This window comes from Pantherophis guttatus, chromosome 8 (genome assembly GCF_059756535.1).
Source record: "Pantherophis guttatus breed Tessera chromosome 8, ASM5975653v1, whole genome shotgun sequence".
NCBI classification, from domain to species: Eukaryota; Metazoa; Chordata; class Lepidosauria; order Squamata; family Colubridae; genus Pantherophis; species Pantherophis guttatus.
Genome location: NC_142070.1, coordinates 40427084 through 40440401, shown reverse-complemented (window position 1 = coordinate 40440401; position 13318 = coordinate 40427084). Strand labels below are relative to the sequence as shown.

General features: G+C 38.7%; 1 protein-coding gene and 1 long non-coding RNA gene across 2 annotated transcripts in view; both read left to right on the top strand.

Moving 5' to 3' along the window:
- Positions 1 to 13318, top strand: part of SGCZ (sarcoglycan zeta) — a 579653-nt gene that overhangs the window by 278347 nt on the left and 287988 nt on the right. The gene's annotated exons all lie outside the window — the stretch shown is intronic.
- On the top strand, positions 4806 to 5378 carry LOC148112601 (uncharacterized). The gene is made up of 2 exons (XR_015729104.1): positions 4806 to 4853; positions 5252 to 5378. It is a non-coding gene; the product is annotated as an uncharacterized LOC148112601 (long non-coding RNA).

The following is a 13318-nucleotide window of genomic DNA, read 5'->3' as shown; positions in this document are numbered from 1 at the left end:
CCTCTTTATAATGCAGAAGATATCAATGTCTCTTATGACCACTGCTGAAACAAATTGCAAAAACCACAGTCTTCTTGCCTGTTTCACCTCCTTTAAAGGGACAGAATGAGTACCTTAACACTTGCAAAAAGTACAAGTTTAGTTTATTTCTTAAGTCTCCAAAGATTATTTTACATTTGGGGAGACTAAAAGATTAAGAGATCACTTTGCCCTGCACTCAAAGCAAAAACGTCTATGGATCTGAAAATTTCAGGTCTGCTATTTTCAATGATAGAGTCATCAACTTTGGCCCTCAGGCACAGCAATAATTGCCCCCTCCCCCAAAGCCCCTTCACAACCTAGAAAATGTCCACTCAGACAAATAGAATTATCATTTCTCCTTAATACTGTTTGTGTTGACTTTGTTGCTATTACACTATTTAACATCTGAGTCTGAAGGAAGTAATTTCAGTGGGGAAATGATGCCTTCACTGCAATAATTTTTAAAATGTAGAAAGAAATATATTTCTAAATATTAAAATACTGATAAAAGATGTATTTGATACTTTTTGGTATTATATAAGATTATTATTGATGCTTAACCTTGATGACAAATTAACTCTCCAAAGGCATGGGGAGTTTTTAATCTATCCTTCCTTCCTTCCTAGTGACTGAACCCTTGTCATGGTCAGATCATTCCCTTCTTAGGCTTGACTTTCTAACCGCCACACCCCGCTGCAGGGAGGCGGAACAGACTAGGTGGTTCTGCCCCAGGCGCCTGATGGATCCTGATCAGTTACAGATGGAGCTTGGGCCATTTCCTGAGGCTCTGACTCATGGCTCGACTGAAGAGCTGGTGGCCGCCTGGGACAGGGCAGCCGCTGGCGCTTTGGACCAAGTTGTGCCTTTGCGGCCTCTGACCCATCGCCAAGTTTATCTGGCTCCTTGGTTCTCCAAGGAGCTGAGAGAGATGAAGTGCCAGAAAAGACGCCTGGAGAGCAGTTGGAGGACCAGCCGTTCCAAATCTGACCGAACACTGGTGAGGTCTCATATTAAGAGCTACCTAGTGGCGATAAAAGTGGCAAAATGTAACTATTTTTCTGCTCTTATCGTATCTGCAGCCCAGCTGCCCTGTTTAGAATGACCCGCTCCCTTCTCCATCCGGGAGCGCGGAAGTATCCCTTGCAGGGTAGGGCTGAGGATTTTGTGTAGTATCTGCATGATAAAATCACTCAGATTCAGGAAGGCTTGGTCTCTGACTGGGTAGGTACATGCGGGATGATGGAGGCAGGTCTTGTCATTTGGGAGGAGTTTGACCTGTGGCTCCCGAGGACATGGACAGGATTCTGGGATGGCTGAATGTGACCACATGCTTATTGGACCCGTGTCCCTCCTGGTTGGTGCTGGCCTCCCAGGAGGTTACGCGAAGCTGGCTCCAGGGGATTATTAACGCTTCTCTGAGTGAGGGTGTCTTGCCTTCCGCCTTGAAAGAGGCGGTGGTGAGGCCCCTCCTCAAGAAGCCCTCCCTGGATCTGGCTGTTTTGGCTAACTACCATCCAGTCGCTTTGTGGCAAAGTTTGTTGAGACTGTGGTGGCGCGACAGCTTCCGCGGTACCTGGATGAAGCTGTCTATTTAGATCCGCTCCAGTCCAGCTTCAGGCCTGGGCACAGCATGGAAACAGCATTGGTCACATTGATGGATGATCTCTGGAGGGCTCGGGATAGGGATTGTTCCTCTATCCTAGTCCTGTTAGTTCTCTCAGCAGCTTTTGATATCATCGACCATGGTATCATGCTGCACTGGTTGGAGGGGTTGGGGGTGGTTCTCCTCCTATCTCTCGGACCGGTCGCAGTCGGTGTTGGCAGGAGGGCAGAGGTCGACCCTGAGGCACCTTGTCTGTGGGGTGCCGCAGGGGTCGGTCCTCTCACCTCTCCTGTTCAACATTTATGTGAAGCCGCTGGGTGAGATCATCTGTGGTTTTGGGGTGGAGTTCCATCAGTACGTTGACGATACTCAGCTGTACATCTCCACCCCAGGCCATCCCAATGATGCCCTTGAAGTGATGTCCCAGTGCCTGGAGGCCGTGCGGGTCTGGATGGGGAGAAATAGGCTCCAACTCAAGCCTTCCAAGACTGAGTGGCTGTGGCTTCCAGCGTCCTGATATAGCCAGCTGGTGCCATCGCTGGCTGTTGGGGGCAAGTTACTGGCCCCCACGGAGAGGGCTCACAACTTGGGCAACCTCCTGGACGCACAGCTGTCTTTAGAAGAGCATATAACGGCTGTGGCCAGGGGGGCTTTTTATCAGGTTCTCCTGATTCACCAGTTGCGTCCCTTTCTGGATCGGGACTCCTTACGCACGGTCACTCAGGCACTCGTCACTTCTTGCCTGGACTACTGTAATGCTCTCTATATGGGGCTCCCCTTGAGGAGCATCCGGAGGCTCCAACTGGTGCAGAATGCGGCCGCGTGGGGGATTATGGGAGCGATGGGGCACTCCCATGTGACACCTCTCCTGCGCGACCTGCATTGGCTCCCAGTGGTCTTCCGGGTGCGCTTCAAGGTGTTGGTTACCACCTTGAAAGCGCTCCATGGCTTAGGACCTGGGTACTTACGTGACTGCCTTCTGCCACTGATAGCCTCCCACCGGCCAGTACGCTCCCACAGAGAGGGACTCCTCAGGGTGCCGTCGGCCAGGCAATGTCAGCTGGCGACCCCCAGGTGGAGGGCCTTCTCTGGCAGCACTTGTCCTTTGGAACAACCTGCCCCCAGAGATGAGTAGGATCCCAGATCTCTGGTCTTTTCGCCGTGCCCTTAAAACTTTATTTCATCAAGCTGGGCTGTCTTGCCCCCCCTCCCTTAGACATTTTTAATTATTAATTGATTTTAGTTGGTTGTTTTAAATTTTATATTGGGCCAAAACTTGTTTAATTCATTTAAAATTAATCTTAAATTTTGTATGTGATGTTTTTAGTCTTGGCTGTTCACCGCCCTGAGTCCAGTAGGAGAAGGGCAGTATAAAAATCTAATAAAATTAATTAATTAATTAATTAATTAATTAATTAATTAATTAATTAATTCCTTCCTTCTTTCTTTCTTTTGTGTGTTGTCAAACATATTTTAGAATTTTTTAGTACTGAGAACTCCATTTTAAGTAGAGTTTCTATGCTGCATTAAATATAGTGCAATATATCTTTGCCATGGAAGTAAACTGACAGCTTCATAAGTCTGGATTAAGGTGTGTGTTTTACCTTCCCAGTCCAGTACACTATACAATTTATGGATTATCTCATAGATTTATAGACAAGTAGTTAAAAATGATGATGAAAGCCATTTTGTTTTCTTAACTCTAGAAACACCCAATAGACCTTAGTCATTTTAAAACTACTACTCTTATGACTAGTTATTTGAACAATTATTTAGAATACAAAGATGATTAAAGAGTTCCAATCCTTTAGAATTAGAATTGCCAAATCTTTTTTTATTTTTTTTATTCAACATTATAATTTTGTAGATCATTTGTTAACTATCTCCTTTTTCTCTAAGTTGCCCTTGATGAAGTACTGAATACAATTTCCTTGGAAGGTTTTTTTTTAGTAGCTATCAGCTGCTCTCTGTTTTGTTTCATTTACTCATGTAAAATTACTTACTTGCTTAGTTTGTCTAAGAAAAGTTCCATCAGGAATTCACATAGTTGGGTTTCTCTTACGGATGACTTTTGGTAGGTGGTGGTTGATAAAATAGACTCATAGTTCTGGAATATGCAGTTCTTCTGGAAGCATATCTTTTCTCATATTGAAAGAATGAAGTTGATTTATACACAAGATGATATATTATATTGCAATGGACTATGAGAATAATAACCTTGATGAACAGTGGGAAGGGCCAGAATGAAGACAACAGTCAAATAACAGAAAACTGAATCCAAAGCAGAAATGTAATTTGAGGAAAATCTCAGATGATCTTTTTCTCAGATTTCTTAGATTCTCAGATCTCTCCCTAGTTTTCTTGTATATAAAGGTGAGGAGTGGGGGTGGCCCTTTTGGACTTGCTGGGTTCTATTACTGAACCTATAATAAAAGTAGTTATAGTATACTTTGGTTTCATAACTTTGGTTTACAACAGTGTTTCCCAAAGTGTGGTACGCGTACCCCCAGGGGTACGGGAAGAGTTTGGTGGGGGTATGCATTGCACCGGAGTTTGGTGGGGATCACGTGGGAATATCCACTGCACCATGCTTAGCTACACCAACAGAACAAGGAAAGAAACAGGTGCATATCGCAGTTTTTACACGGGAACTGGGGCCATCGTACATCGTATCGCAACTCATTATGGAGGGAACTTCTGTGCATCCTTCGCGCAACTCGGGTTCAGCCATTTTTAAACTGCGGGAACATTAACAGTTGACGTTGAGCTGCAGAGCTGTTTAAATGCTGGAGAATTGCAGTGTTATCTAAGTGTTTCCCGAAGTGTGGTACGCATACCCCCAGGGGTACCATATGTTTTTTATGAGGGGTACTCAGCGTTACGAAAATTATAGAAGGGGTACACATATGTCAAAAGTTTGGGAAACACTGGTTTACAAGTCTGGTCTACCTCAAAGAACTGACAAATATTAATATACCATAATAAAAGTGTTCATTTACAATCCTCCTGCGAAAGAGGAGACAGGAAAGCAGCAGAGTTGGCAATGAATGAAAATCAGGCAACAGCATAGAACCTTTCTTATCACAGCACAGCATTGGGATAAAGGAAGTTGAATTAAATCTACTGTGAGCAGAGAAAATGCTACTTTGCAACTTTGCCTAACAGAAGAATCTGGGATAAAATGATATTGGGAAAAGACAGCTCTTTAAAGGGAGCTCTTTCTTTCAAGGTATGATCAATGCAATTTTTGTAGCTCTTTAGATAATCCTAGATTCAGAGTTTAGAGTAGTTCATGCTAGATTATAGTGAATAAATTCTGGGAAGAGCACCTCATGTACAGTGAAATCTGGATTACTTGCAAAGCTTGCTCTTTCCAATAGGTTTTGCTGATCCAAATACATGCCTATTTTGTGGATTTATGTATTTAGCATATGGCATATCATACATGGACACACACACACACACACACTAAAAAGGCCTATATTCAGATATACTGTAAATGTCTAGGCCAGCCAGCCACTGAAGCATAGCATTGTTTATATGGGATGGGGGGGAACTAGATATTGGACCGATATACTATATGCCTTCAGCTTACAGCTGGTCATGATGTGATCTATAATTTGACAGAGGATCCTGCAGTCACACTGAACAGAGGATACTATGCCCCATTTATGGAGTGAGTCCTGGCAGACATCACACGAGGAATTCTGATTGGGTATGGAAAAGAGCTAGAATATATCTGGACTAATTATCATAGAGTGGTACATTTTTTCTAGTTTGTCTATGTTTTAGGAGTGTTTCTTGAAAATGGATTTCTAAAGTGCCCCTGAGTGAAAATCCTGGAATTTATTTCAGAAATATATATATATATATATATATATGCATATTCTTTCTAGCCAGGTTTTACCTACGTAAACTAGGTTGTTCTGCCGCCCTAGTTTACATAGGTAAAACCTGGCTAGAAAGAATATGCACATAAAAGCCTACGAAAAAGAAAAAGACATATATATGTGTGTGTGTGTGTGTGTGTGTGTGTGTGTGTGTGTGTGTGTGTGTAAGTTTTCACGGGTATATATGTGTGTATAGTTAATATTTCGGATTTCTTCCTGTGTAATTGTGGATATATCCCTAAAAGGGTAGAAGCGACGTTTCGACAGAATCTCATCTGCCATCATCAGGCTTATGTGAGGAGTCTTTTGCAGTAAGTAATGACCCGAAATATTAACTACACACACACACACACACATATATTATATATATATATATATATATATATATATATATATATATATATATATGTATGTATGTATGTATGTATGTATGTGTATGTGTATATATATATGTATGTATGTATGTATGTATGTATGTATGTATGTGTATGTGTGTATATATATATATATATATATATATATATATATATATATATATATATATATGTTTTTCTTCTAGCCAGGTTTTCCCTGGCTATATATATATATGCTTTGATTTTCAATACTAGTTTAACTCGGAAAGCAAAGATTGAGCTACCAAAATAGGCACATGCTGAGATTTCATTATTTCTAATTATGGTTAATTTATTTAGATTCATATGAAAATAGTTTATTAGAGTGAGGTATTATTATAGTGTTCTTAGTTAATTACGTTCTTCTTTTCTGGAAGTAAAAATGAGCAACTTGGGAGTTTAATAATGAGTCTATACAAAATAATTTTGTCATCTTGATTTACTATTGTGAAATATAGCTAGTTGTGGCCTCAGAATTGCTGGTCCCTGTCTAAAGTTCTTAACTTATTCTTATCCCTTGAAAAATCAGAGCACAACTTGATATCAAGGGTCCTCTTGATTCCTGAATAAGAAACAATTTTTCTTTAATTATTGATAAATATTTGAAATCCAAAATGTTTGGATAATTGCTGTTTTGAAAGTACATGAGATGCTTCATCCAATATCAACGTATTTTATCACAATACTAATGTCATACAGTGGTAACATCATACTTTTCAGAAAATGATAACTCTTTTGTCAGGAGAAATGGAAGATGATTTGATCCACAGAAATCATTTTAATATATACTAAATTTAATGCTAAAATTGAAACTTTATTTTGAGTCAGCAAGTAAAAAACTGACAGATATTTATAAATTGGCAAATGTTGCTGATTATGATGCTCTGACACAAATGGTAACTATTACATGTGCTGAGTTTGACATGTACTATAACTCTTCACAGAAGAAGCTTTTTTGATTGACTGTTCAAGACTGATTGATTAATGTGCCACCAATTCGCTTTTGACTCTTAGTGATCCTATAGATAAGATTTTCTCATGGTGATTTGCCTCTAAGCTGGTCTTTGAGGTCTTCCAATGGTGCACCCATCACTATATAATTACATCTGTCATTTTGCCTTAAGTGAGAATTCCGGATTGATTTTTTTTTTTAATTTGATTTATATGCCGCCCTTCTCCGGAGACTCAGGGCAGCTTACAATGCGTTAATCAATAGCCTTCATACTTTTGTATATTTATACAAAGTCAGCTTATTGCCCCCACAAACTGGGTCCTCATTTCACCTACCTTAGAAAGGATGGAAGGCTGAGTCAACCTTGAGCCTTGGAGAGATTCGAACCAGCAGTAAATTGCAGGCAGCTGTGTTAATAACAGGGTGCGTAGACCACTGTACTATCAAGGCTCTTTCTCAAGGCTCTTTCAGTAGCAGACATGTCATATGTCACTTAATGATGTTAGATTAAAACATCAACTTCATTGGTAGCAAAAGCTCTTTCCACTATTAAGAGCTAACATTCACTAACATTAAAAAAAAATTTTTTTTACATATCCTTGCTCCTACTGAATAACCTTGGTTTTGGAGAAGACTCTTGAAATACCATGGACAATCTATAAAATAAATAAATGGATCACCATTCAAATAGTAGGGCCTGGTGGCTCAGCAGACTGATAGCATTGTGATTAACACCAGCTGCCTGCAATTTACTGCTGGTTCGAATCTCTCCAAGGCTCAAGGTTGACTCAGCCTTCCATCCTTTCTAAGGTAGGTGAAATGAGGACCCAGTTTGTGGGGGCAATAAGCTGACTTTGTATAAATATACAAAAGTATGAAGGCTATTGATTAACGCATTGTAAGCTGCCCTGAGTCTCCGGAGAAGGGCGGCATATAAATCAAATTTAATAATAATAATAATAATAATAATAATAATAATAATAATAATAATAGCCTTATTCAGAGGTGTTCTTAACTAATTCTTAATTATAGAATTGCTTGAGAGAATGCCCAAATTATTGTAGTTGATTTGACTTCTGAATACATACATTATATAGATATAGATATATACTTATAACTTGCTTGGTGGTTGATTGTATTTAACTGCCATTTTATCCCTTTTGCCTTCAGGCAACCTTCGGTGACATTTTAAAGCAATCACTTTAAAAAGCAGATAACAGAATTTCAGATAATAGAATAACCGAGTTTGGAGGTCTTCTAGTCCAACTTCCTGCTCAAACAGGAGACCCTATAACATTTTAGTCAAATGGCTGTCCAGTCTCTTAAAAGCTCCCAGTGTTGGAGCACCCACAACTTCTGAAGCAAGCTACTCCACTGGTTGATTGTTCTTACTATCAGGAAATTTCTCCTTAGTTGTAGGTTGCTTCTCTCCCTTTTCAGTTTCCACCCATTGCTTCTTGTCTTGCCTTCTGGTGCTTTAGAAAATGGTTAACACCCTCTCGTTTGTGGCAGCCCCTCAAATATTGGAACAGATATACATGTTATACAAAGAATAATTCCATCAAAAGTCTCTTTGCTGCTTATTTTGCATTGCTGTTCAGGAACTCTCAAACTCCAATTATTTTGATTATTAAGATAATCACCCTATAAAGAACTGGTAAAAATCCTAAATATTAAATTGCATGATAAAAAACAAACAAAATTAAGTACAAAATTTGAATTGAATTTTATTTAAAAATTTGAATGAATGACACTACTTTTAAAACAAATTGGTCCCTTTCCAGGTGATTATATTAAGAATCTACTTGTCACATTCCCTATCTTTATTTTTATCTAATACTGGCCATCAAATAAAATTGTCAACTGGGAGAGAATTAATAACATCTTTTTAAATATGTGTAAAAGTGGGAGATTGGTCCTGCCTTTTTGATACAAAAGCAGATGGATAACTTTGGTTCAGTCCCTGTCTCTCAGTCCTAATAAGAAAGCAATGTCAAGTCAATGTTGCCAAGTAAACTGGGTGGCCGTGGCCACATAGTCTTAAGGAATCAAGACTACATTGAAAGTACATAACAAACAAACTGGAGAATCAGCTTTAGTTCCACCCAAAATTTTGTTTCAGGGAGGCAGAGGGGAAATACCTGGATAAAAGACAATACCAATTTTAAGCCAAACTAGCATTGGTCTAAGTAGCTTTAAGTAAGTAGCAGGCAAATCATAACAGGCACACATAGACAAATCAGCCGAGGGTGATGAAAAATAATTGGTCCTACCACTGTCATCATGTTGACTTGCCAAAGAACTTGACTTCCTGCATCTCTAAATCGTTTAATGAAGGAAGCCATGGAAAGGTCAGGATATGCTATTCCAATTACTGTCTCTACTCTTCACAGTGATTTGTGTAGAAGGAGCAGTAAATATTTTCATAGAATCACTGCATTTATAGTGAAGCTTTCCAGCATAATAATAATGAGGCTTTACTTCCAGCAGAACTTTCCTCTGTTTGTACTCTGTCTCTCTGTGTAAATGTATATATTAACATGTGTCCAATCAAGTGGCACCTATGAGACAGTTTAATAGTGATTGTTAATTGGTAGTAGCTCTGATTGCCGAGTATCAAGGCTCTTCCATTGTCTTGTAGCAAGAGGGCTGTTCAAATGTATATCAAATTATTAATATTTACTTTTATTTTATTTATCAAAGTTTTAAACATGCATCTCCCTCACAGAGATGTGCAAATAAAATATTAAAACATAAAAACAGCATATAAAATTTAAAAAGAGGCAAGGATGGTTAAAATTCAATGTTAACAGTTAATTAAAAGGGAAGAGGGGGTTCTTAACCAACCCCCATGACTGCAAGCTTCTCTGTAGGCTCCAAGCAAGGCAGCAATATTGCTTCTACCATGTTCCTAAACATGTTGTTCTAATACATTTCAAGGCTAAAATAAGATCACCTTAAGATCTTATTTGAAATCCACCCCAGGAACAATCTTTGCATCTGTGTTTAGCAACCTTTGTATCATTTTTTTTTTAAGTACAAATTTGTGTTGAAAGATCCAACCCAGTTGGATGGCTCTTTATTTATTCTTCTTAATTTAAAGATAAATTATTCTTGTGGTTGTCTAAAAGCTAATTATAGCGCCAGATCTGCTTTTTTGGGTCTGAAGTAAGCAATACATTGTCTAATTTAGATAATGATATGACATTATTCAGAAGGGTAAAATGTAATAAAGTGCTGAGCACCAGTATGATAAATGAAAGTAAATATATATATATCTGTATGAAGAGGAACATGTTATTATTTATTTATTTGTCCATTTATTAACCATTTATTAATTTATTAATTTGTAAGATTGCCGAGTTATCTGATAAAATTCTGGATGGCAAACGTTCCATATAAAACATCAGCAATAATGAAAGAAACAAATAAAAACCTGAACTGAAGCCCACTCCTTTAAAACACAAAACGTCACTGTCAGCCCTACAAAGTACATCAGGAATCCAATGTCATGTAGGTGATTAGTATGTTTATTATAGAGTTACAATAACAGAATATTGCAAGTGTGAATGCAGTTCTCTACTCTGTCCCTTTATTTTCTCAAGAAATAGGGAGGATCTTGTCTCAGACATTTACTCAGGTTACATTCCTGCTCCTGACTCAGTCCTTTCTTATCTCTTTGTTATCTTGGTAGCAGCTCTTCTTCGTGTCCCTCAAGGCCCTTTCCTCTGCAGTCTAAGCAATACATCCAAATCAGCACTCCCAAACTAACTGCCTGATTTCATGCCTATAAAAATAGTCAGGTCTCCACAGTCTGAAGGTTGAGGCTGACCATATCTCAGACAACGGGAAGAGATGGAGAAGACACATTTTCTAGAACCTGCCAAGGGGCACTGAAGAAGTCTGACTAATAATAATGAATATAAAACCCTTATTATTCCAAAGTGAATCTAAACCTTGAGAATTTTCTAAACTACCTATTGTTACTGTTTTGGGGGTGGGTGAGAGAGTGAGTCAAGCTCACTCAATGCCTTATGGTTTCACAGACAGACACTGGGGTTTTTTGTTTTTTGTTTTGGAAATGCTGCAGAAGTTATTTGCTATTATCAACTTCCTGGTCTAGGGTTAACAGAAATTGAAAAACTAAAAGTTCCTTAGCTTACTTCTGTGCTAAGAAGCATTATAGTAAAAATATATTATTGGTGCATGTATAAGAAATGCTGTACTAGAAACATATAGCTAAGGAAAGGCAAATCCTTTCCTTGCCCAGACATTTCTACTGCAAAATTGAATGCTATTGTTGTCTCAGAAAAGTAATTTGTTGTGATATAGTTGCTTTGGCCAGCATTTCTAGCATCTGCATGCCTTTTTTCCCCTCTTTCCAACTTTCTTTAACAAGACCATCTTTTTCATAAAGTCTTTTAAAATTCTGCTATTTCAGTAACATGTGATTCCCTTATGTATCCATTCCCTGGACTTTAATTATCTGTTAATGAAATTGTTCAGTTTAGAGATTTCTTAGATTAAACATGAATTCTTGTTTTATAAAAGTTGTTTAAAAAAACACAATCTAGGTCAAGCAAGACCAATGTGAGAACCAATTAAACCAATCCCAATGTGAAAACAGAAGTTGCTAAGCATGCATACAAAGATTCTCAGAAGCGTCTTTGGTTATCCTGATCACAATTAACAGTCCAATAGCACATCCATATAGTAATAAAATAATATCTTCTGAGCATGTCTCCCTTCCTGTGAGCTCCGTAGGAGACAAGAGTTTTATTTCCATTGGAATTTGGATAATCAGTTATCCAAATTATTTTACCTGATTTCACTGCTGAGAAATTCAGTCTTTAATTTAAACAGAATTCTGGATAACATAAAGTATGGACAAATTCTTCTAAAAAATAGTAGGCCCATACCAACTAGTCTTTTTATGCAACTTGAAGACCATGACAGCAATGTGTGTATGTGTGTGTGTACTTGGGTATGAACCTGCTATTGGCAGAAAGTTATTATGAAGTCTTATAGGCTTTTATTATTGGACTAACTCTCATTTGCACCATACAGAAGTTTTATGTGTGAAATAATTGCTCTAATAAAGTTTGCTGAAAGGCAGATATAAAGCAGGGTCACTACATTTTAAAGAGCAATTTGTCATTGATTAGTGAACTTTGGCTTTGAAGGCTACATGTGGTAATGACTAAGAGATTCTCTTAAAAGCCAATGTTTTGATCTCCTCCCTGGAGGCCATCTTTTTCATTGGATCTTCAGGGCTGCCACACTTAGAGCTGTGGGAAATTGGGAGGGGGGATTGTATGGAGTTGCAGGGATATCTATCCATAATAACATTCTTTTTTCTGAGAGTCAAGGACATCCTGCCCTGGAGTGGTGTGACTGGGAGGCATCTCCAGTTGGGAGGGTGCATTGATTAGGTCATGTGATGGACATGTGAGTGCAGGAGGAAGGGACTTGGACTTTCTTTTGGGTGGGAAAAACCTGAAATCTGGGTTTTCCCAGATGTGCCAATATGACATCTCTAATAAAATGGAACTTCTGGCCTCTGAGTCTTCTTTCGTTGAGAATGCTACTTGGAACCCTGACACTCTCTCTTCTCTCCTCTGCAGCCTGCCTGTGTACCAAAGCACTCAGTTCCAATAATGATGAGCAAAATAGGGAGAGAAATATTTTTTCACTATCCTATATATATGGCTGACCATCTGTAGATAGGCCTTGAAACAGATATTCAGAAACAGTTATAGGAAGAAAAAGGACAGAAGTATTTCTAAAGTCCTGAAAAAGAAATAGTACAAAAAGAAACTTAGACTGACTCCTTTCTGACTCTAGGTCAGGGGTGTGCAATGTTGGCCCCTTTAAGACCTGTGGGCTTCAACTCCCAGAATTCCCCAGTCAACATGGGAGTTGAAGTCCACAAGTCTTAAAGTTGTCATGGTTGGACATCGCTGCTGTACACCATCAAATAGTGTGGGGGAAATGGGCAGGGTTTCCTAAAGCTTATTAAGCTAATGGAGCCATATTGTTGGTTTCCGATTTCAAGCACTGGCAAAGGAAGTTGTCACTTCCTGCTCCATGCCCATTTTTATGTTTATATTGTATCTAAAGGAATTAAGAAAACAATCAATGGTTTCATTGGCATCAAACCCACAGGAAGCAGGTGTTGAGCAGAGAGTTTTACCCATTTTTATCCCATGTCTGTACATTTTTCATCATGATTCATGGAAATGTGTGCAAACTGAAATATTTATAATGATAGAGTGCTTAGAGAGGTTATGTTTTCAGTCTTAGGGGTAAACATAGGATTTGGTTGATCAGCTGAAGTCTTTTTAGTCCTCAAACAACATAATGTGTTGGGGAAACAGTGCTGAAGAATATGTTTTAAATTCCTGTAATTGTCCTCTTTTGGATTATTACATTTCCTATTTTATTTTACATTTGCAACAGA